Source organism: Eleutherodactylus coqui, chromosome 12, assembly GCF_035609145.1.
Source record: "Eleutherodactylus coqui strain aEleCoq1 chromosome 12, aEleCoq1.hap1, whole genome shotgun sequence".
Lineage (NCBI taxonomy): Eukaryota > Metazoa > Chordata > Amphibia > Anura > Eleutherodactylidae > Eleutherodactylus > Eleutherodactylus coqui.
Genome location: NC_089848.1, coordinates 100060716 through 100086129, shown reverse-complemented (window position 1 = coordinate 100086129; position 25414 = coordinate 100060716).

Here is a 25414-nt window from a genome sequence, read left to right as displayed (position 1 = left end):
AATGGGGCCTAATACTGAACCCTGTGGCCCCCCACTAGCAACGGTGGCCCAATCAGAGTACGAACCATTTATTACCACCCTCTGCTTTCTATCTCTGAGCCAGTTCTTTACCCAATTACACACGTTTTCACCCAATCCGAGCTGTCTCATTTTATATATCAGCATATTATGCGGCACGGTGTCAAATGCTTTAGAGAAATCCAGATGTATGAGATCAATCGACTCTCCCAGGTCTGTAACTAATAACACACATCTGTACCGAACAAACGTTAAATTTGGTACAATCATTCTTTAGGTCGTAAATACGAAAAGTAATGGGGTCTCACCTTGATTATTTAATTCTAAACACAAAAGTAAGTGACCCCCTATGTAATGTCAACGACTTCGCCAACAGTGTCCGCTGGTGGCACTGATGTAGCAACTAATGACATTAATGATTATTTCAGCTAAAAGAAATATTACTGAAGATGATTGCATGTAAGGTTGATGTGCTAATTGCGCAGCGCCTCATAATCAAATTTTTGACGAAGTAATGATTTGGGACCACTACAAAATAGCGCAGTAACATCAGTTATTATGTAGAAGAAGGAAATAACTTTGAAAGCCCAATTTTCAATAACCAATCCTTGCACTAATAGCGCCATGCAACGCACGGGTATATCGCCTAGTTCTCCATAATACGAACCTCTCACTCTCTTTTGTATGATTTTTCCCATAAACTACCAAAAGAATGTAAATTTTGTCACACAAGATGGCATGTGTCAAAATGTTGGGCTTTTCTGCCCTAGAAACATTCCATAAACCATTTAGTAAATTTGCCCCTATGTGTTTATTAGTTTCTTCTATAAAATCCATGCTAAAAAGTATCTAGTAACCATATAACAGCCAGCACCACAACCAACAAACACATAAAAGAATTGTACACACCTGCTCCCCCCCCCCCCAAAAAAAAAAAACAAATTTAGTTTAAGATGTAAACTTTATTAAATGCATAAAAACACAGGGAAAAGGGGAAAAAATTATAAAAAATAAAAACAGGCAATAACCAAGGATGATTAAAAATAACGATGACCTGCAGGATTCCTTATAAAAAAAAATACAAATGCACGTCAGGGAAGCGCTATAGATGTAGGCTAGGAGTTTAACAGATGCTAATGGATATAACACTCTAATGGGAGTGCTATAATCAAGAAAAAAAGTTTTTTGAGATTAACTCACCCGGTGTTTGGTGTGTGCCCCTGGATAGAGGCCTCACCAACACCTCCACTTCCTCGTTAGCATGTAAATCCCCTGGTTCGTCCGTATGGCTGCTGGGCTTCTGTGTCCTGCTGGATTGCAGGACCCACTAGAGAAATCCGTAAGATGAGAAAAAGTTGCCCGCGCTCTCAGGACACGAACCCCCGGATCAGGCTGCAAACATCACTCGCTTCAACGTTTTATTAATGCAATCTCTGCATACTCAGTGCTGTGTAGTGCTTACGGATTATAAAAAAAAATGACATATGGGGCAATATATAATATACATAACGTCTATCAAGAAAATACCCTAAATATTCCATCTCTAATCCACGAACAAGAGAAATAAATAAATAAAAATGTCATGTTCCACTGGTAAATTTGGTATGCAAATGAGAGTTGACACTTCAGAGCATCACCTGGATCTAAGATACTGTGAGTTTGGATCAGTAGACCTGTGGTTGGGTTGGGACACTCATCTGTAATAGAGTCAGTTGAATGCAGCCTCATGGAGAAGTCTCTGGGTTATATCCTCAACAGAAACACATGCATCAACACTCATACACATTAAACATCTGAATATTGCATAACTGTTGTTTTCATATTAACGGCATAAAAATGCAATGTTCTTAGCTCATATTTTGTTCAAAACATGGGAGTCAATCCGCCACATTCAGACGAACCTAGACATGGTGGATGGGCCCATATATTTTGATCAAGACATGAGGTAAGAACCTTGCATTTTTATGCAGCTAGTATAAAGAACAGTTGTGCCATTTTAATTAGATATTTAATGTGTAGGAATGCTGAGGCATGTGTTTCTGTTACTGTATTTGTTGCAGCTATGGCTTATTTGCACCTTCACATTTCATTTATTTGTTGGAAGTGTTGACTTTGTTTTTTGTTGCATGGTTTATATCCTAAGTCATATTGCAACACCTAGCTTGTTTCGCATGGGCATTGATTTAGTAACATTGCTACAAAGCACATGTATGGAAGCCTATGGTTTCCAATGGGGTTTTTCACATGAGCGATGTTTTTTAACCTGAAAGAACCCATAGGAAAGCATGGGCTTCACATACACGTATTTTGTAGCTATTTGTAGAGAGTTATTATACTGAAGGGCAATTTCAAGTTGCAGCATTACAGAGGAATTTAGGAGTACAAATTTATGGCCATGTTTGATACCCTCAAGAGTGGAATGAACCTCAGCCCCGGATTCTTGCATAAGTGGAAAATATGAAAAGTCTGAAGGAGGTCAAGAGGGTTGTCCTCTTCCCAATCAATTTTTGTTTTCTTTCTTTAAAACTTCATAAAAATTCAGAACTTGACTTGTAATAATGTTGCCATCCAACAGGGGGTGCTGCATCTCCTTCCATGTGCAGGTTGAAGGAGAGATAAGACACATTATAAAACTGTCCTGAGCTCAGTGGACTGATTTAGGATTTATGGCTCAGCTCAGTTTGTTTGTTGTTTTAAGTCTTGAGTGCAAAACAGTCTGTGTGTGAACATCTATTTAGATCAAGAGGAATGTGTCCCCCTCCCCTCTGCATCTGTATGTTATAATTATGTGCCATCCAAACTAGTTTCAGTCATTAGCCTGACAAAGGGGGTGAGATATCCCCGAAAGCTTGCTATTACATCATGTATTTTTCTTAGCCATTGAAAGGTATCATACCTACAAGATTACTTGGTTTCTTCCACTGAGAACATTCACACATATTTTGTAGTGATGTCATATCGCTACAAAATTGTGCAATTTTGTAGCCTGTGTGAAACAGGCCCTAAACGATGATCAGGCATTGGCTTCATTCTTAAAAATTGATTTGCTTATCTGCTCCCTGAGTTCAGCAGGACTTGCAGCATGTAATTCACCTTGTAGTTCTGGAAGCCATATTTCTAAGAGCACTGAATATAGCTGTCATGTTGAATATGCTTATAATTACTTTATAACTCAGACCTTCTCAACTCAATTTTGGAATCATTACTGTAAAGCAAGTAATAGAATGTAAAAGTCTGTAATGTGATAGATGATAAAAACAATGTCCTCATCATTCCAATAATTAGCACATTATTATGAATTCATATCTCTATTTCCCAAAATGTATCTATGAGTCCCATTTTCCGATGCCTCAGTCTGACCTTAATCAATGTAACGTTGCCTATTATGTAGTCTGGATCAAAACTACATGGATTCCTGGAAAAGTTCACTAATATTTGGGCTGAATAAGTCATTTTTATATGACACAGGTTATTTTAGAATTTGCGTAAGAGAATGGCCTTAATTTCGATGATAATTCTGGCCAATAACAGAGGAAAAATAGATTAAAAATATATTTCTACATCATTACATTCTCATTATTAGAATATTAATGCATCTATACTCTGACCACTCTGTTTCATACACAGAATGTCCACTTTTTTATAAATCCCCATCTAGTTGCACGTTGGACCTCTTTTGGTTTTCAGAACTGCAGCAATTCGTGGTAGCATAGATTCCACTAGATGTTGAAATCCTTCCGGGGGAATATTAGGCCATGCAGACAGAAATCTTCTTCCTGTTCCTGCCAATTAGCAGTAACGTGTTCTGAACAGCTGACAGGGAGGGTTCATCAATTCATGCTGCTTATGCCAAATTCTGACCTCTCATCAGCACGGTGCAATAGAAATCTGGATTCATCTTACCAGGTGATGTTTTTCTACTGCCCAGTGATTTTTTCACCCTTTGGCCCACTGGAGTACTGTTTTCGTGTTTCTCTTAAACACAATAGCAGTGTAACTGGTTGTCTGCTGTTATAACTATCCATGACTTCCACAGTGTGGTTGGTGCTGATAGCAGTAATAATATGCAAGTATTAGCAGTAATAATAATCAAGTATTCCTAGTTCTAGTCTAGTTTGCTCTTGTCGGCATGGTCTAATTCCTACAGAGGTCTAGACCAGTCTTGTTTCTTAACCTTAGGTTTTTATCTGTCCTTCCTTGCTTGTATCTACCAAGCCTTGATACACTATTCAACTTGCTTGTTTGGCTTCTTGTCTGGATACTCACGTCCTTATGTTCTCAGGGAAAGTATTTCAGATAGCGTCACCAGTAGGGATAACTGAAGGCTACTTAGGATCAGTGATGTCTGGTGTTAGGGTCAGTGTTATGGAGAGACTAGTAATTATTAGGAAATTATAGTGCCAGTGTTTCTGGTGGTGCAATGTGCCACACAGCTGTGCTACATGGTACATCCATTATGATCCCCACACATTACATACACAGCTCTACTACATCCATCCTGATTCTCACACATTACACACACAATACATTACATGCACAGCACATTACACACAGCTCTTCTACATCCATCCTGACCCCACACATTACACACACAGTACATTAAGCACACAGCTCTACTACATCCATCTTGATCCCCACACATCACACACATACAGCTCTACTACATCCATACTGAACCCACACATTACACACACAGCTTTACTACATGCGACTCACAGCTCTACTACATCCATCTTCATTCCTATACATAGCACATACAGCACATTACTCACACAGATTTGCTACATTGTACATCCATTATGATTCCCACACATCACACACACAGCTCTACTACATGCATGCTGACCCCACACATTACACACACAGCTCTACTAAATCCATCCTGACCCCATACATTACACATACAGCACATTAAACACACAGCTCTACTAAATCCATCTTGATTCCCACACATTACGCACACAGCACATTACATGCACAATCCTGCTACATCCTGATTCACGCACACAGCTCTACTACATCCATCCTGACCCCACACATCACATACACAGCACATGACACACACAGCTGTACTACATCCCTATTCACACACACACAGCTCTGCTACATGGTACATCCATTATGATTCCCACACATTACACACACAGCTCTACTACATCCAACTTGATTCCCATACATTACACACACCACATCACACACAGCTCTGTTGCATCCTGATTCACACACATCCCACACACAGCTCCACTGCAACCATCCTAACTCCACACATGACACACACAGCTCTTCTACATCCTAATTCACACACATCCCACACACACAACTCTGCTACATCTATATCAATCCTGATTTGCACACATCACCAGACTCCTGTATACAGTTATGAGCCCCTGATCATGTGATTCCTGACTCCACCCGCACAGGTGATCACATGACAGTGAGGTCATCACAAGTCCTGGAAGTAGCTGCTGTCAGATTATCCAGTATACACTACTTTCTACTAAACTTCATAATGGCTCCTCCCACAACAGTGATGTCACCGCAGGTCCTTCAGCCCACTGGATCTCTGAGGTGACAGTAGGTCAATGTCTTCTATCAGGACCACTGAGTTTTGTCTGAGATAATAACGGCTTAGTGGTATTCTCATTTAGGTTTTTTGCCCTCCCCTTTTCAAGAGCCCTAACTGTGTTGTTCTTCTTTTGGTCATGCTCTGTATTTTATATATGTTGTAGGACCTTTGATGATGTCACCAGGGGCGGAGCATCAGAAGCACTCACATACTAACTGACAAGTGGTCATTAGTAGTTTAATTAGGGAAAGAAGTAGGGAGAGCCAGTGTTAGTGACAACATTTCTCTGGGTTTTAGTTGTGTTCCATACCATCTGCTCCAGTCTCCACTGTCAGTTGCATAATCATTATTGTTCCTCTCATCATCAGGCTATCCTCACTTTCTCCCTCAATCATCTAACGGTGATTCTTTAGTTGCACTTGTGTTTCCACTGTGTTGATACATAGTTGTGGAAACCTTTTGTAAAAGGTGTAGTTTTGAGGTTTGATGGCTCATAATACCACTTTATTTTGAAGTAATACCATAAAATTATATATCAATGGGAAAGTAATTTATTCAGGAATGTCATACAACAATGTTTATTCAATTATCTGTATTCTATCAAACGTTATAGACAAATAACCAGAAAAGGGAAGCACAGCTAACTGAGATTGATATGAAATAGATTTCCTTCATTTGAATGTAGCCAATGAGCATGAGTGTTTAGATAGCCAATGAGGTGTCATCTTTTTTTGGCAATGATCCAATCAGGTCACAATAGATTTAAAGGAGATGTCCCGCGCCGAAACGGGTTTTTTTTTTTTTAAACCCCCCCCCCCGTTCGGCGCGAGACAACCCCGATGCAGGGGTTAAAAAAACCACCCGCACAGCGCTTACCTGAATCCCGGCGGTCCGGTGACTTCAATACTTACCGCTGAAGATGGCCGCCGGGATCCTCTATCTTCGTGGACCGCAGCTCTTCTGTGCGGTCCACTGCCGATTCCAGCCTCCTGATTGGCTGGAATCGGCACGTGACGGGGCGGAGCTACACGGAGCTACACGGAGCCCCATAGAGAACAGCAGAAGACCCGGACTGCGCAAGCGCGGCTAATTTGGCCATCGGAGGCCAAAAATTAGTCGGCACCATGGAGACCAGGACGCTAGCAACGGAGCAGGTAAGTAAAAAACTTTTTATAACTTCTGTATGGCTCATAATTAATGCACAATGTATATTACAAAGTGCATTATTATGGCCATACAGAAGTGTATAACCCCACTTGCTGCCTCGGGACATCTCCTTTAAGATATTGATGTCAAGTATTGGAGCTGAGAGGAGCTCATTTCTCAGGGTGTGACAGTGTGACAAATGGAGCAGCAGAGCTGTGTAAATAGTAGACGGGGCAGCAGAGTCATGCGCATGACAGACGGAGCAGCAGAGCCGTGCGCATGACAGATTGAGCAGCAGAGCCATGTGCATGACAGACAGAGCAGCAGAGCCATGCATGTGATAGATGAAGGAACCTGTGATCAGCCACTTGTGTGGGAGGAGTCTGGGGTCACATGATAAGGGGGTGATCAGTGTGTGCAGGACTCTGCTGTGTCGTTTGTGATCCCTGATCCTTGTTGTATAGAATAAAGAGTATATGTAGTAGAGCTGTGTGTGCATGACGCACATATAGCAGAGCTGTGCGTAGTGTGTTAGACAAGTGCATGTAACATAGCTGTCTGTGTGTGACATTCATGTAGAAGAGCTGTGTTTGACATGTGCATGTAGCAGAGCTGTGTGTGACATGTATGTAGCAGAACTGTGTGACGCGCATGTAGCAGAGCTGTGTGTGTGACACTTGCATGTAGCAGAGCTGTGTGTGTGTGACGTGCGTTTAGCAGAGCTGTGTATGTGATGTGTGTAGCAGAGCTATATGTGTATGTGACGTGCGTATAGCAGAGATCTGTGTGTGTGCATATAGCAAAGCTGTGTGTTTGTGCATGTAGCAAAGCAAGTCTGCTTCTTCCTTACTTGTGTCTACCTAGCCTTGGTGCAATGTGTTTGTCTCCTTGTCTGTATCCTAGTGTAGGGATAACTGATGGCTACTTAGGGACAGTGTTGTCTGGTCTTAGGGTCAGTGTTACAAAAAGATTAGGGAACGATGTAAGGAGAGCCAGTGTTAGGGACAAGATTTCTCTGGTTGTAATTTATGTTGCATACTATCTGCTCTAGTCTCTACTGTCAGTTTCAGCATTATCATCATTGTTGCCCTCATTATCGGGCTATCCTTGGGGGGGGGAGAGGAGGAGGAGAAAGAGAAGGAGGAGGAGGAAAAGGAGGAAGAAGTCATTTTAGTAGGTTCTGCCAAGACAAACTGCCTGAGGTTCTGGTTTGCACTGAACCAAACTTCTAGCAAAGTTTGACGCGAAACAGGGTTTGATTGACTACTATAGATGAGGTTACGTTCTGTCATTTAGTGTCAAGCTGATTTGTTACAATATGGAAATACAGTACAAGCCTCATGGACTACTATGGAAGCCTTATTAGGACTCCATACAAAACAGCTGTTATCCACCTCAGCCGCTGCAATCTTTTACTCCCAGGAACAAATGGAACGTAATATAAAGTAGGCGTTATGTTATTCTTCACAACTGAATATGTTAATCCCTAAAGTAATAATTACATATCCATGAACTCATTTAAATGACATCTTTATAAATAGGACGCAGCCATATTATGAGAGTCGATATTTACTACCGACGGTTTGTCTTCTGCCTTAATCTAAGTTTATCTTAATACTGAGAAGATTCTTGCACGACTTTAATGATTAATGCGGTAAAGGTTTCAGTCGTGAAGATTGCATAGAACTTTACTTGAAGAAGGTATTGAGATATTGAGGCACGGCTGTTTGATCATTCCCTGAAGACAATGCAGATGGAAAGCAAAGTTATTTTGAGCTGCACAGGAGGCTAAAAGGTCTTGGCTGGAGTTCACACCAGACAATAGAGAGAACACAGTAGAGAGATAACAAGTAGAACATGATTAAATCACGCAACTGACGTAAAATCAATCAAATGAGCTGCGAATCAATACACTTTGCTCTAAGTAAGAGACAGGAGAGCCTGTGTTATTTTCAGATTTCTGTAGAATGATATTTCATTGGATTTATATTGTACAATCGAGTTTTCTGTTTGGAATCGTGGTTTTACGCTATATATCTCATTTGCGCTCATTACTAGAATATTAAATCGGAGTAATTAATGTTAAGTGGTGTTCTCGGCTTTGCTAATGATTCTTGTAGCTGGCTCGTCCCACAGTGTAAGTAATAGGGTTTAATATGGAGCAGACTTGAAAATAAGGACGTATATATACATTTAGAAGGAATGCATTCACTATGGAAAAAACGTTGCACAGCATAAAGGCACCCATACCTGTAAAACAGTAACTACCCAAAGTGGAGACATCCACTCAAACTCCGACATCTCATCTAGGTAGTCCAAGCTGCTGGATCCACAGGTGTCTTCTGGTAGGCAGGCCTGTCTGTTTGCGCAAGTCCCATGCAGTAATTGTTAGAGTTGACTACATTATTCTGGCTGGCACAAATGCCTAAGGTCCATTCCGGGATTCCATCTGAATCCCATTTTCCAGGAATCAGATAAAAACCAAGATGGAGTCCTGGGACATAGGATGAGATGCTGTGTGAACAAACCCTAAGGCCTCATGTCCACGGGGAAAATCAGGCCCGCTATGGAGAATCTGCAGCGCGTCCCTCCTGCCCCGCGGACATGAGGGCTGAAAATAAGAATAAACTCACCTGCTGCGGGCCGTGCGTGTCTTCCCTTCTTCGCAGTCGGATCTTCTTTCTTGGGTCCGGTGGATGTGCTCGGCACGCCGGCTGCGTGTCGCGCGCATGCGCCGGGTACATCCGCCGGGCCGAAAAAAGAAGTTTCCGGCCGCGAAGGAAGGAAGACACGCATCACCCAGAGCAGGTCAGTTTAATTCAGGCGCGGGTTTCCCGCGGATGCGGACGGCTTCCATAGGCTTCAGTAGAAGCCTGTGGGAGCCGTCCCCACAGGAGACCCGCACCTAAATGGAGCATGTCCGGATTTTATCCCGCAGGCAGGACCCGCGCCCGCAGGGAAAAGTGACATCCGCAGGTATTTAACTAGCTGCGGGTGTCTAACGCATCCCTATGGGGCGCGGATCCGTGTGCAGGAAAAAAACGCTGCGGATTTAAAATGTTAATTTGCCCGTGGACATGAGGCCTAATGGTCCTTTTACACTGAACAACAAGCCCACAATGAAAGTCAATGATAAGAACCTGTGAGCAAAGAGTGAGCAATTTTTTTGCATTTGCACTGCACGATTATTGCTCAAATTTGTTCGTTTGAACGAATTTTTGAGTGTTAATCATCCCGTAGTTATTCATCAAAGTAGTTAATTTAGTCAAACAAATCCCAATATTTCTGTAAAATCTTAAGTTCAGGCCAATGATTGAACCAAGAAAGGAGGAAGGGAGGGCACTAATAAAAAAAGGAGGCTGCTAAACACGGTGGGAGGGTACTAATGATAAAGGGAGGGTGCAAATGAGGATGGAATGGCACTAATGGGGATCGGAGGGTGTTAATGAGGATAGGAGGGTATTAATGGAGAAGGTAGATTGTTAATGAGGAAGGGAGAGGGTGCTAAGGGAGGGCACTAATAAGAATGAGAATGTGCTAATAAGGATGGGAAGGCACTAATGAAGATGAGAGGATACTATTGAAGAAGGAAGCGGATGCTAATGAGGAAGTGAGAGGATGCCATTAAAGAAGTAAGGGCACTAATGAGAAAGGAGAGACACTAAATCCCAAATAGAGGATTCTAATGAGGAAGGGAAGACACTAATAAGAAAGAGAGGGTCCTAATAAAAATGAGAAGGCACTAATGAGGAATGGAGGGCACTAATTGGGAAGGGAGGGTACTACTGAGGATTGGAGGGCACTAATGAGAAACATACGGTGCTAATAAGGTAGGCGGATGGCAATGACGAAGTGATAACACCAATAAGGAAGGATGGTTTCTACTGTGGCATCTTTTTTTATCACATCAACATAAAAAAACCCTGACTATTGTACATGTAGTTTAAGACTATACTGGAGTGCCAGCTTTATGCACATGGCACCCTTCATGGTAAATGGGCAGTGCCCAAGTTCAGCCAAATCACAAAGAGTGAAGAAATGCGAAAGTGCCCCAAAGACTTGTAATATTAGTACAGTCCCGGCATAGAATTGTGCTTTGTAAATCTGCTGTACAGATAATATTCTAATCAGGCAGATCCTTATGATGATCTCAAGATGTTGTTGTACTATGAGGTTCCTGAAAAGAATAATTTAGATTTTGGCTTGGAGGCAATGCTGCATTATTAGTCCACGGAGAACATTTACATAGGGCAGAGATTCAAATTGGATATGTAAGTTACAAATGAGAGATCGATAAGATTTCAAGGAAGTCTATACCAGAAGTGACCAACCCTTCATTTCAATTAGCCAGGAGAGATCTACAGTATTATATATTATTAAAAAGATGACAATTTTCTTATGAGGTGCACATTACCATTATTCATCTTAAAACGGTGGTCTTATCACCCGTGTGCCCTATTAGACATGGAGGACATAGAAGGTTTCTTGCTCTGATGTACCCAGCCCATCCATGTAGTACAATACATTGATGATCTTATATGTCCCCTGCAGTGTCCACTGAAGTAAAAATGTATGTCTAGCCACTGGTGAGGTTTCTGAACTGGACAGGCAACACTAAGCTGATTACCGGGCTGGCTTCAATCTAACATGGTATGTATACACTGAAAGGATCTGGGAATGTTTAGCTTGCAAAAAAGAAGGCTGAGAGGAGACTTAATAGCGGTCTACAAATATCTGAAGGGCTGTCACAGTGCAGAGGGATCAGCCTTATTCTCATCTGCACAAGAAAAGACTAGAAGCAATGCGATGAAACTGAAAGGGAGGAGTCACAGATTAGATATTAGACAGTGAGGGTAATCAATGAGTGGAACAGGTTGCCACGGGAGGTGGTGAGTTCTCCTTAAATGGAAGTCTTCAAACAAAGGCTGGACAAATATCTGTCTGGGTTGATTCCAACTCAACCATTCTAGGATTCTAGGATTCTATAAAAGGAATTTTTGCTGCACCACAGACAGATTGCAGAGATTGTGTTGGTGAGTAAAGGTGCTTCTGGAGTGAATGCTGGGATCCAGGGAGAAGAGCCGTCTGCAGGACACAGAGAGTGGGACGGTGTGACAGAGAAATGGACCAGGATTAAAGAGGACACTGAAGAGTTTGTTGTCAACGAGTCGCAAGTAAGGCCGGCCTCAGTAAAAAAAACTGTTAGGTGTGCACACCGCAGGTACACAAACAGTTAAACAACAGGCCTGTTGTGTAGGACTTAGAGTGTACTGATGCTCGCGGGTATGAACTGGCATAGTGTCACAGTGATGGGAGCCTATAGGATAGAGACATGTCGCTATGTCTCAGGTGGACTGTGTTGCTGGTAGCAAAGTACTAACCCCTTAAAGTACAGACTGTGTGGTTTATATTTCTCTTTAACAGGACTGATCTCTCTGTAGTATTATTGATACTGTTTTCTGCATTACTGTTATTTTGTATTGTCTATAGAGTATTATTGATCCTAGGATTTAGTTAGCTGTAGTTTGCATCAGGTAAATCTACAGTAAAAGATAACTGCTGGCTTGTTATTACAATATTACCTGTTTTCATTCCTTTATTCCTAAATAAATATTGCAGATTTTTGTAACTCCTTCTGCTGCATCACATCCTGAATCTGTACCGTGCGACATAAGTAACATGTCCAAACACACAACTCATTTTTTAGCACGGATGGGCTATAAGAGCAGTCAACCAGTTGCAGCTCCATTGAGTCTATGAGAAACAGAAAAGCAAGACTCCAGTGGGCAAAACAGCACAAAAATTGTATTACTGAGCAGCATAAAAAACATCACCTGGTCAGATGGATCTAGATTTCTCTTGCACCAGGCTGATCGGAGGTCAATTTGGTACAAGCGGCATAAATGGATGACCCCTTCCTATCAAGTGTCAACAGTCCAGGCTGGTGGAGGTGAAGTACTGCTGTGTTGTGATTGTAATCTCTCCTACCTATAATCACTTCCATTAGAGCATCTTAACATGTGGGTGTTCATGCAGTGTCATTTCATATAGAGCAGTATGTTTTTCACTGTTTTGATTATCGTCCTACTTCATTGCCCTGAAACATTATTCAGTCTTGAAAAGCACCAGGACACAGGATTAGTAATGGATTTAGCATAAAAGTGCAGGAAGTTGTAAAAATATATTTAACCACTTTGTTACTAGAAGCCAATCAAAATGCAATAAATCCTGAGTCTTTATCTGAGCATTATTTGCCTGGAAAATCACCTGATATGAGATGTTTGTGGAGTCGGGGGCACATATTCCTGTTCTATAATACAATAGATAATACTTAGATAATTGTATGCCCCATAATGCAGTTGCCCAGTCATATAAAATACATATCGGACAAGCAGTAAACATATGTTGCTTGACTTCCTAATAATTATACACTCCGGGCCTGCAGGGTCGGATTGGGATTAAAAGGTATACAAAAGGCAAAAGTCAGCACTTTCAACAAAATACATAAAATGTGAAGGTACACATAAGCCATGGCTGTGACAAATACAGTAACAGAAATATATGCCTCAGCATTTATACACATTTAATATCTGAATAAAATTGCAGAACTGATTTTTATACTAACCACACAAAAATGCAAAGTTCTTAGTATATATTTTGATCAAAGCATGTGGGCCCATCCGCCACGTCCAGGTGAACCTTATTGGATGGGTATCTAGTAGAGATGAGCGAGCACCAAAATGCTCGGGTGCTCGTTACACGGGACGAACTTTTCGCGATGCTCGAGGGTTCGTTTCGAGTAACGAACCCCATTGAAGTCAATGGGTGACCCGAGCATTTTTGTATTTCGCCGATGCTCGCTAAGGTTTCCTTGTGTGAAAATCTGGGCAATTCAAGAAAGTGATGGGAACGACACAGCAACGGATAGGGCAGGCGAGGGGCTACATGTTGGGCTGCATCTCAAGTTCACAGGTCCCACTATTAAGCCACAATAGTGGCAAGAGTGGCCCCCCCCCCTCCCAAAAACTTTTACTTCTGAAAAGCCCTCATTAGCATGGCATACCTTAGCTAAGCACCACACTACCTCCAACAAAGCACAATCACTGCCTGCATGACACTCCACTGCCACTTCTCTTGGGTTACATGCTGCCCAACCGCCCCCCTCCCCCCCACAGCGCACACCAAAGTGTCCCTGCGCAGCCTTCAGCTGCCCTAATGCCACACCACCCTCATGTCTATTTAGAAGTGCGTCTGCCATGAGGAGGAACCGCAGGCACACACAGCAGAGGTTGGCACGGCTAGGCAGCGACCCTCCTTAAAAGGGGCGGGGCGATAGCCCACAATGCTGTACAGAAGCAATGAGAAATATAATCCTGTGCCACCGCCAGCAATGGGGAACCTATGTGCCACACACTATTCATTCTGTCAAGGTGTCTCTGCATGCCCCAGTTAGACCGGGCTTTTTAATTCATAGACACAGGCAGGTACAACTCCCTATTGTAAAGTCCCTGTCGACCGACAGCATGGGTGGCTCCCTGGAACCCACCGGCGATACACAAAAATATCCCATTGCATTGCCCAACACAGCTGAGGTAGTAATGTCGTGCTTAACGCAGGTGGGCTTCGGCCCACACTGCATGCCCCAATCAGACTGGGGTTCTTTACAAGTGGAAACAGATGCATTTATAATTCCCTGTGGACCCACAGCATGGGTGGGTGCCAGGAAGCCACCGGCGGTACATAGAAATATCCCATTGCAGTGCCCAACACAGCTGAGGTAGTAATGTCGTGCTTAATACAGGTGGGCTTCGGCCCACACTGCATGCCCCAGTCAGACTGGGGTTCTTTACAAGTGGAAACAGATGCATTTATAATTCCCTGTGGACCCACAGCATGGGTGGGTGCCAGGAAGCCACCAGCGGTACATAGAAATATCCCATTGCAGTGCCCAACACAGCTGAGGTAGTAATGTCATGCTTAATGCAGGTGGGCTTCGGCCCACACTGCATGTCCCAGTCAGACTGGGGCTCTTTAGAAGTGGACACATGTAGTTACAACTCCGTGTGGACCCACGGCATGGGTGGCTCCCTGGAACCCACCGGCGGTACATAAATATATCCCATTGCAGTGCCCAACACAGCTGATGTAACGTCAGCTGTAATGCAGGTGGGCAAAAAATTAATTGGATTACACTGTAGGCGAGGGCCCACAAAAATTGGCGTACCAACAGTACTAATGTACCTCAGAAAAATTGACCATACCCAACCAAGATGGCAGGTGAAACCTATCAATCGCTTTGGTTAATGTGGCTTAAGTGGTAACTAGGCCTGGAGGCAGCCCAGTTTAACGAAAAATTGGTTCAAGTTAAACTTTCAACGCTTTTAAGAGCATTGAAACGTATAAAAATTGTTTAGAAAAATTATATGACTGAGCCTTGTGGCCCTAAGAAAAATTGCCCGTTCGGCGTGATTACGTGAGGTTTCAGGAGGAGGAGCAGGAGGAGGAGGAGGAGGAATATTATACACAGATTGATGAAGCAGAAATGTCCCCGTTTTGGATGGTGAGAGAGAACGATGCTTCCATCCGCGGGTGCAGCCTACGTATTGCTTAGGTATCGCTGCTGTCCGCTGGTGGAGAAGAGAAGTCTGGGGAAATCCAGGCTTTGTTCATCTTGATGAGTGTAAGCCTGTCGGCACTGTCGGTTGACAGGTGGGTACGCTTATCCGTGATGATTCCCCCAGCCACACTAAACACACTCTCTGACAAGACGCTAGCCGCAGGACAAGCAAGCACCTCCAGGGCATACAGCGCGAGTTCAGGCCACGTGTCCAGCTTCGACACCCAGTAGTTGTAGGGGGCAGAGGCGTCACGGAGGACGGTCGTGCGATCGGCTACGTACTCCCTCACCATCCTTTTACAGTGCTCCCGCCGACTCAGCCGTGACTGGGGAGCGGTGACACAGTCTTGCTGGGGAGCCATAAAGCTGGCAAAGGCCTTGGAGAATGTTCCCCTGCCTGCGCTGTACATGCTGCCTGATCTCTGCACCTCCCCTGCTACCTGGCCCTCGGAACTGCGCCTTCTGCCACTAGCGCTGTCGGATGGGAAGTTTACCATCAATTTGTCCACCAGCGCCCTGTGGTATAGCATCATTCTCGAACCCCTTTCCTCTTTGGGAATGAGAGTGCAAAGGCTCTCCTTATACCGTGGGTCGAGCAGTGTGTACACCCAGTAATCCGTAGTGGCCAGAATGCGTGTAACGCGAGGGTCACGAGAAAGGCAACCTAACATGAAGTCAGCCATGTGTGCCAGGGTACCTGTACGCAACACATGGCTGTCCTCACTAGGAAGATCACTTTCAGGATCCTCCTCCTCCTCAGGCCATACACGCTGAAATGATGACAGGCAAGCAGCATGGGTACCGTCAGCAGTGGGCCAAGCTGTCTCTTCCCCCTCCTCCTCATCCTCCTCATGCTCCTCCTCCTCCTCCTGAACGCGCTGAGATATAGACAGGAGGGTGCTCTGACTATCCAGCGACATACTGTCTTCCCCCGGCTCTGTTTCCGAGCGCAAAGCGGCTGCCTTTATGCTTTGCAGGGAACTTCTCAAGATGCATAGCAGAGGAATGGTGACGCTAATGATTGCAGCATCGCCGCTCACCACCTGGGTAGACTCCTCAAATTTTCCAAGGACCTGGCAGATGGCTGCCAACCAGGGCCACTCTTCTGTAAATAATTGAGGAGGCTGACTCACACTGCGCCGCGCAAGTTGGAGTTGGTATTCCACTATAGCTCTACGCTGCTCATAGAGTCTGGCCAACATGTGGAGCATAGGGTTCCACTGTGTGGGCATGTCGCACAGCAGTCGGTGCACTGGCAGATTAAACCGATGTTGCAGTGTCCGCAGGGTGGCAGCGTGCGTGTGGGATTTGCGTAAATGTGCGCAGAGCTGGCGCACCTTTCCGAGCAGGTATGACAAGTGGGGGTAGCTTTTCAGAAAGTGCTGAACCACCAAATTAAACACATGGGCCAGGCATGGCACGTGCGTGAGGCTGCCGAGCTGCAGAGCCGCCACCAGCTTACGGCCGTTGTCACACACGACCATGCCCGGTTGGAGGCTCAGCGGCGCAAGCCAGCGGTCGGTCTGCTCTGTCAGACCCTGCAGCAGTTCGTGGGCCGTGTGCCTCTTCTCTCCTAAGCTGAGTAGTTTCAGCACGGCCTGCTGACGCTTGCCCACCGCTGTGCTGCCACGCCGCGCGACACCGACTGCTGGCGACGTGCTGCTGACACATCTTGATTGCGAGACAGAGGTTGCGTTGGAGGAGGAGGAGGAGGAAGGTGCTTTAGTGGAGGAAGCATACACCGCCGCAAATACCACCACCGAGCTGTGGCCCGCAATTCTGAGGGTGGGTAGGACGTGAGCGGTCCCAGGCTCTGACCCAGCCTCCACTAAATTCACCCAATGTGCCGTCAGGGAGATATAGTGGCCCTGCCCGCCTGTGCTTGTCCACGTGTCTGTTGTTAAGTGGACCTTGGCAAAAACCGCGTTGGTGAGGGCGCGTACAATGTTGCGGGAGACGTGGTCGTGCAGGCCTGGGACGGCACATCAGGAAAAGTAGTGGCGACTGGGAACCGAGTAGCGCGGGGCCGCCGCCGCCATCATGCTTTTGAAAGCCTCCGTTTCCACAAGCCTATACGGCAGCATCTCTAGGCTGATCAATTTTGCAATGTGCACGTTTAACGCTTGAGCGTGCGGGTGCGTGGCGTCGTACTTGCGCTTGCGCTCAAACTGTGGCGCTAGCGACGTCTGGACGCTACGCTGAGAGACATTGCTGGATGGGGCCGAGGACAGCGGAGGTGAGGGTGTGGGTGCAGGCCAGGAGACGGTAGTGCCTGTGTCCTCAGAGGGGGGTTGGATCTCAGTGGCAGGTTGGGGCACAGGGGGAGAGGCAGTGGTGCAAACCGGAGGCGGTGAACGGGCATCGTCCCACCTTGTGGGGTGCTTGGCCATCATATGCCTGCGCATGCTGTTGGTGGTGCCTCCCCAGCTGATCTTGGCGCGACAAAGGTTGCACACCACTGTTCGTCGGTCGTCAGGCGTCTCTGTGAAAAACTGCCACACCGTAGAGCACCTTGACCTGTGCAGGGTGGCATGGCGCGAGGGGGCGCTTTGGGAAACAGTTGGTGGATTATTCGGTCTGGCCCTGCCTCTACCCCTGGCCACCACACTGGCTCGGCCTGTGCCCACACCCTGACTTGGGCCTCCGTGTCCTCGCCCGCGTCCACGTCCTATAGGCCTACCCCTACCCCTCAGCATGGTGTATTACCAGTGATTTGATTTCCCAGGCAGGAAAGAAAGTGGCGCAAGCCTGCAGCCAAAATACAATTTTTTCCCTTGTTTTTCAAAGGACAAGCCACACTGCGTGTATTCAATGAATACTACTAAGTTTAATAAATGTGTTGCGGCCCTGCAAAACTGTCACAGAACTTTACTGTTGCAGAGTTACTAACTGTGGCAGAGCAGGTATTTCCCAGGCAGGAAAGAAATTGGCGCAAGGCTGCACTCAACCGTAGCTGGTTGCGTCTGATTTTTTTACGTTCTCCACGCAGCACACACATACCCAGAGCCCTGACGGTTGTCAGAGGCAGGGCAAATATACTTTTTTCCCTTTTGTTTAAAAGGATAGGCCCACTGCGTCTATTCACTGAATAATAATTTTAATAACTGTGTTGCGGCCCTGCAAAACTGTCACAGAACTTTACTGTTGCAGAGTTACTAACTGTGGCAGAGCAGGTATTTTCCAGGCAGGAAAGAAATTGGCGCAAGGCTGCACTCAACCGTAGCTGGTTGCGTCAGATTTTTTTACGTTCTCCACGCAGCACACACGTACCCAGAGCCCTGACGGCTGTCAGAGGCAGGGCAAATATACTTTTTTCCCTTTTGTTTAAAAGGATAGGCCCACTGCGTCTATTCACTGAATAATAAGTTTAATAACTGTGTTGCGGCCCTGCAAAACTGTCACAGAACTTTACTGTTGCAGAGTTACTAACTGTGGCAGAGCAGGTATTTCCCAGGCAGGAAAGAAATTGGCGCAAGGCTGCACTCAACCGTAGCTGGTTGCGTCTGATTTTTTCTGAACGTTCAGCGCACAGCACACACGTACCCAGAGCCCTGAGTACTGTCAGAGGCAGGCCAAATAGAATTTTTTCCCTGCTTTTTACAAGGAACACCCACACTGCGTGTATTCAATGAATAATGTATGTCTTCTGGCCCTGCCTACACAATTCTATCCCTGTAGTATTAATGCCGGGTGCAATGCTCTGCACAGCCGGTTTTGAGAAAGAAAAAAAAATGCAACACTGCTAACAGCAGCCTGGACAGTACTGCACACGGATAGATATGGCCCTAGAAAGGACCGTTGGGGTTCTTGAAGCCTACACTAACTCCTAACACTCTCCCTGCCTAACCCCCACTTCTGTCCCTATTGCAGGGCGCAATGCTCTGCAGATCCAATTTTGGAAAAGAAAAAAAAAATACTGTGCTAACACAGTACTGCACACTAGTAGATGTGGCCCTAAGAAGGGCCGTTGGGGTTCTTGAAGCCTACACTAACTCCTAACGCTCTCCCTACAGCAGCTCCAGCACGATAGTACTTTCCCTCAGCTAAGTCACAAGGCATGTGTGGCGAGCCGCGGGAGGGGCCGATTTTTATACTCGGGTGACATCTGATCTTTCCAGCCACTCACAGCAGGGGGGTGGTATAGGGCTTGAACGTCACAGGGGGAAGTTGTAATGCCTCCCCTGTCTTTCAATTGGCCAGAAAAGCACGCTAACGTCTCAGAGAGGAAACTGAAAGTAACCGGAACACCGCGTGGTGCTCGTTACGAGTAACGAGCATCCCGAACACCCTAATATTCGCACGAATATCAAGCTCGGACGAGTACGTTCGCTCATCTCTAGTATCTAGCTTGAAAAGACAACTCTCTTTGGGCCAAAGGCCTCCAATGGATGTAGGAAAAACAGGATATACTTTCATTAAGCCACTTGGGACAGATGGGTGAATAGAGTGCAAGACAAAAGTGAGGTCAGCCACTCCCGTACCATTGCAATACATGCAAAGAACAAAAGTCAGCACTTCCAACAAATAAATTAAGTGTGAAGGTAAGCCGTGTCTGCAACAAATACAGTAACAGAAACTTGTGCCTCAGCACTCATACATATTTATTTCTGAATGAAATTGCACAACTGTTGTTTATACTAGCTGCATAAAAAAAGTTCTTAGCACGTGTTACGTGATCAAAGCATGTGGGCCCATCCGCCATGTCCAGGCAAGCTTTATTGAATCATTATCCTCTTTTAATGCACGTAACTATGGGGATCACAAAAACAATTAAGAGAGCCAGGAAGTGCATAGCCTGTGCATTTATGGATTTTTTACACGTCTGAAAAATGGATGGAAATTGCGCATGCAAATTGCAAAAATGCATGAAAATCACATGAACATTGCAGAAAGAATGACGGTTTTTATGGCTCACAATTGCTATTGCCTGTATGAATACATCCTTAGGTAAACGCTGCACAACGCTACCATTGATTTCAATAGGGTTTCGCAGACTAGCATTTGAACGCCGCGTTTCTAATGCCGCGATTTGATAATGCTGTCTGCGTCTAATCACTTTTTAAAGCACCTATTACAATGATGGGGTGCGTTAAAAAACATTTTAGAATGCGTTCGAAATGGTTGTTTGAAATCACGGTAAAATACCGCGTTTTACTGACAGTGTGTGCGAGAGGGAAAATTGTAAGCTTTGTAGCTTTCTGAATGCGGCGGCATAAAAACTATTCTTTTTACATGAGCTGTCTATTATAGCACAGAGGTAGTAAAACAAAAAATACATACCCTGCATCACTGTAATCACTCTGAGGGTCCTTCAAACTGGCAATTGCGATTTTGCAGTAGAGAATCGTGTCTTTTTTCCTCCAATTTTTGGGTGTCAGCGTTGCTTTTTCTTGCAAAAACATTGTTGCCACTTGCGATTTTCTCGGGTAATTTTGCCACGATTTTATGACTGGGAAAGTCAGTAGGACTTTCTAGGGTTAAAGACGCATCGCACGAAAATCACAAGTTCGTGCTTTTGAGATGCGATAAAACAGCGACTCCATAAGGAAAGACTTATCTTAGAAGCCGAAATGCGTCGCTGCAATAAAATTATTGATATTGAATATTGGATCATCTCCTGCATCTGAATATACACCTTCTGGGATCAGGGGTGCCGTTGGACAAGGCACCCCTGAGAAGTAAGTCCCTTCCATAACATTTTAAACCCTTTCTCCACCGGGAGTGCTGAGTAATTTTTAATTGATACTACTTCCATAAGGAGATGTGGGAGATAAAAAAGCAAAAAAAAGAAAGAAAACTTCGCAAATGAGAATGAAACCATCGAAAACCATTGGTTTCATAACTCTGCGTTTTCGCTCACTCTCACGTCACTCAAAAAACGTGAAATTTTTTTTGCCAGTGTGAAAGAGCCCTCATCTATGGAATAAAAGCTGAATTAGTTATGCTGCACCACATGTGATTTAAAAACACAAACTCAATACTGGAATTTCATGGTTTTTTTTTTATTCCTGCCAAAATGAATGAATGAATTAAATACACCCCAAAATACCGCTATTAAAAATACAACTCATCACACAATAAATAGGCTCACGTTCAGCTACCGCAATAGAAAAACATTAAAAAAATGTTATGGCCCTCTGAATGTGGGGACGCAAAAAGTTTAAAAATTCCTGTGGGATTCCAAAATACATAACATTAGTGTATATGATCAACCCAGCCGGTATTTTAATCAGGAGGCTGGAGCCAGAATTTTATTTCTATGCTACTAAAGGCCGGTAATTATTTGAAAGTGGAGACAGAGCTGGAGCACAGCCAGGAGGAGGTGGGCTTCTTTAAGAATGGCCATCAGTGCATCATACATCACTGACTCTGGTGGCCAGGGTGGCGCTTCTGCTCTATCAGTGAAGCCTCTGCATTCCATGTAATTTGCGCCCGATGTCTGGCTTGGAAGGATGTGAGTGCAGGGGAGACCGCTACAAGATACTGTGGAGGAGGGAGTAGGAAATCTGATAAAATTGGACCCAGGTGGAGTAGAGGTATCATAGGTGTTGCCACAGATATCTGGTAAATCCTTCTGGGGGACAGATGGCATTTGTGTAAAGGGGGTTCTCACAAATGCTTTTGCAAATATTTGTACATGGGTGAATGTTTTAGCGCCAAAATGAAGCTCCGCCCATAGAATAGGTGAGAAAAGGGGAAGTGAGAGAGAAGTGCGTCAGTGAGAGGAGATGGGGAGAGAGTCGCTAAGGACTGTGTGCAGCTCTCTGAGACTAAGAGAGAGGCTGAGAGACTCTGTGGGCTGCTAGCTGTGGCCAGGGCAGCGCTAGGCTGTAAAGAAATGCTGAGACTATATTGCTGCAAGAGTTCGGACGGCAAATTCACAAAGGTGACACTGTGAGAAGGAGTTCATAAGTAAGGAAAGTACCTCAGTAAAACCTAAATGTGCACACATGAGCAATCAGAGATAGGCCGTAAGCAGGCCTGATATGTAGAGACTTTTATATGCATTGTTTTATTCATCATTGGAGCTTTGCGTTGAAAGGAACTTAGCTCATCCCTTGTTTTGCATGGGCTTCACAGACACTTCCTCATTAAATATTGACTGTGTGCAGAGAGATGTTATCTTTATTGAACTACCCCTAAAGGCCCATTTAGACACAACGATTATCACTCAAAATTTGCTGAAAGGCCATCTTTTGAGCGATAATCATTGTGTCTAAATGTGCTTAGTCTTTTAGTTTTCTGCCAAACAATGGTTTTCAGTTCGGCTTGAAAGCCATCATTCGGCAAAACAGCTGATAAGCAGAACTGCGCTCTCTGTTCTGCCTGGGGAGAGCTGATTACAGCTGAAAACATTGTATCAGGTGTTCCCAACTGTCAGCCCTGATACTCTGTCTCTGCTGTCCATGGTGCTGAATTCCCCACAGGGAGCTAGAGATTACATTGTTTTCTCTTAGCAGCCCTTGGCTGAACAATGCAGCTAATTACAGAGCTCAGACCTTTTGCTGAGTTCAGCAAGAGCTCCCAGAAGCTCATTTGCATGCAAATGAAGCTAAAAAAGTACTAATAGCAATTAGTGTCTATTAGTACTTTATGCAAAACGATCGATCCTCTGGGGGACATTCAATGTTTTCCTTTTTTTTTTTAGTTTGACACTTTCCCACTGTAGCTGGGTCATCCATAGGAGCCCCAGTTACAGGAGAAAACATTTCCTGTAGTGAAAATAGTCACTGGCAGAGCTAATCAAGCATTGCTATGACCCTGCAGCTCTGCTGTAGCAGGGAATCGCAGCGGTCACATGACTGCTGGCTCATGTAGTGGAAGTTATACTTCCACTTTCATTTTTTAGTACATAGCACTCATTGAGTGCTGTGTACCAAAGAAAGGAGGGGGCAGAAAGGGTTAAACCCCCCTCCTGCCTTCTCCTCCAGGTTATTTTGGGTATACTAAAAGATTATAGACTGAACATGAGTCAACAATGTGATGTAGCGCCAAAAAGGCAAACACAATTCTAGGATGTATTAAGAGAAGCATAGAGCCTAGATCACATGAGGTAATTCTCCTCCTCTACTCTTCCTTAGTCAGACCTCATCTGGAATACTGTGTCCAGTTCTGGGCACCCCATTTAAAAAAGACATAGACAAACTGGAGCAAGATCAGAAAAGAGTTACCAAGATGGTGAGCGGTCTGCAAATCATGTCCTATGAGGAACGGTTAAAGGATCTGGGAATGTTTAACTTGCATAAAAGAAGGCTGAGAGGAGACTTAATAGCTGTCTACAAATATCTGAAGGGCTGTCATGGTGCAGAGGGATCAGCCCTATTCTCATCTGCACAAGGAAAGACTAGAAGCAAGAGGATGAAACTGAAAGGGGGGAGACAGATTAGATATTAGAAAAAAGTTTCTGACAGTGAGGGTGATCAATGAGTGGAACAGGTTACCACGGGAGGTGGTGAGTTCTCCTTCAATGGAAGTGTTCAAGCAAAGGCTGGACAAATATCTGTCTGGGATGATTTAGTCAATTTTGCATTATGCAGGGGGTTGGACCCGATGACCCTGGAGGTCCCTTCCAACTCTACCATTCTATGATTCAGTCTTCTCAGGTATGATGCCACAAGGTTTGCACACCTGGATTTAGGGATTTTCTGCCATTCTTCTCTGCCGATCCTCTCAAGCTCTGTCAGGTTGGAAGGGGGCCGTTTGTGAACAGCCAATTTCAGGTCTCTCCAGAGATGTTTGATTGGGTTCCATTCCAGGCTCTGGCTGAACCACTCAACAACATTCACAGAGTCGTCCTGAAGCCACTTCTGTGTTGTCTTGGCTGTATGCTTAGGGTCTTGTTGGAAGGTGAACCTTCTGCTCAGTTTGAAGACCCTTGCATTGTGAGGGCTCAATCAGACGGGTGTTTTTTTTTTTTTTTACACACCATGTTAAAAATGCGCATGACTGAAGCTCCATGCCCATTGCTTTCAATGGGGCTGGCACTACTACAGAAGGCCCTATTGAAAGCAATGGGATGCAGGCAACACCCGCAGTGATTATCGCAGAAGAGCTTGAAATATATGCCATTCCCTGAAAATCATCCCTAGTTGCTGGGAAACAAATACATCACCTCTCTGCCGCTGTTAGGGCGCCGGTGCATCTTGTCACTGGCTCCCCGGCAATCTTCTGAAGCTTCGTCTCCAGTCACAGTGTTCAGTGATAAGCAGACTCCCTGGTGGGAATCTTTCGGTGCAGCACAGACCTTCCCGGCGCATGGATGTCCTATCTTTTGCAGGTGTGAGTATTTTCCACCTGCAAAAGACGGACATGTGAACACACCATAGGAAACCAATGGTTCTATCAGACACGGTCTTTTTGTGCACATAGGTGCGCGCATAAAAAACGCTCATCTGACTTCACTCTGAATCAGGTTTTCATTAGGAATATCTCTATACTTTGCTCCATTCAGCTTTCCATTAACCCTGTCCCACCCGCTGAAGAACACCCCACAGCATAATGCTGCCACAACCAGGTTTCACTGTAGGGATGATATTGGGCAGGTGATGAGCAGCGCCTGGTTTCCTCCAGACATAAGGCATAAAATTGAGGCAAAAAAGTTTAATCTTGGTTTCATCAGGCCAGAGAATCTTGTTTCTCACAGTGAGATTCCTTTATGTGCTTTTTGGCAAACACATATGTTTTCTGATTTATGATTGTGTCAAGATATAAAGTTATTCCCTACCCACAGGGGATAAATCATACTTTATATACTATCCTACCAAGAATAATTGAACACCTGAGCAAGAATCAAAAGTAGCATCTATTTACATATGCTAAAACATAGTGTGGACATCGGATACTTTCCGTGATGTACTTTCTACAAACCTCTGACACACTTCACCTGGTATTTCCCTCCATTCATCCTGCAAACAACTGCTCAGTTCTCTCAAAGAAAATAAATGCATCTTCTTGTCCACATTGGTGCAAGGGGCGTTGTCACTGGACAGTTGAGCAATTGAAGAATGTACTATTGAGTGATAAATCGTGTTACTCCATCCTCACATCAAATGGACATACCTGAGTTT